Here is a 612-nt window from a genome sequence, read left to right as displayed (position 1 = left end):
AAAAACTTTTCACAACAAAATTTGATAAATCAGAAATAATTTTTTAATTAAAAATAATTAAAAAATTGAATCCTAAATTTGAATGCCTTCCTTACCAAAACATAATATTCACATACAAACTCATACCTTAACCAAATGGAGCCTTCAATACCACATGGAGGACTCCATTATATAGAAACATATTGGCGATATAATGCAAGGAAAAAAATTAGCCATTTGGAAAGTGTGGCAGAACTAATTACATTAATATACTGAAAGTTATTTCGTTGAGATCTTCACTAAAGCATCTTACAGAGACACATACAAACTTATTAATTGTAATTCCTCGTTGGGGAGAATATATGCTGGGCTTTGTCACAGAGACTAAAAGACTTGCACATCATTTGTACATGATTTCTTCTTTCCTGTGGCAAACCTTCCAAACCTGAAATGAGCAAGGAACAAATTATGCCAAAACCATGGAAGATTAGAATAACTTTCACCTTGGTACAATGGTAAGAGATCAGAAGTTTAAGCATTGCCATGTTGCAAAATGATAAAATTAATAAAACCAATACATGAATGGATGAGATCTTTGTTTTAGGTTTTAAATATGTACTTAGAGCTGGGGAG

The 612-nt window shown here is 31.5% G+C and overlaps 1 protein-coding gene across 1 annotated transcript in view; it reads right to left on the bottom strand.

The window, feature by feature from the left end:
- Positions 1–231: 231 nt before the first annotated feature.
- Positions 232–612, bottom strand: part of LOC110030410 (vacuolar protein sorting-associated protein 32 homolog 2-like) — a 20013-nt gene continuing 19632 nt past the window's right edge. Inside the window, exon 7 of the mRNA XM_020733108.1 lies at positions 232–424. The gene's annotated coding sequence lies outside the window, so the exon portion shown is untranslated. The remainder of the gene's footprint in view (positions 425–612) is intronic.

Source organism: Phalaenopsis equestris, unplaced genomic scaffold (genome assembly GCF_001263595.1).
Source record: "Phalaenopsis equestris unplaced genomic scaffold, ASM126359v1 Scaffold000715, whole genome shotgun sequence".
In the NCBI taxonomy this organism is placed as follows: Eukaryota; Viridiplantae; Streptophyta; class Magnoliopsida; order Asparagales; family Orchidaceae; genus Phalaenopsis; species Phalaenopsis equestris.
The sequence above is the reverse complement of the archived record's forward strand: the minus strand, read 5'-3'. Positions and strand labels throughout refer to the sequence as shown.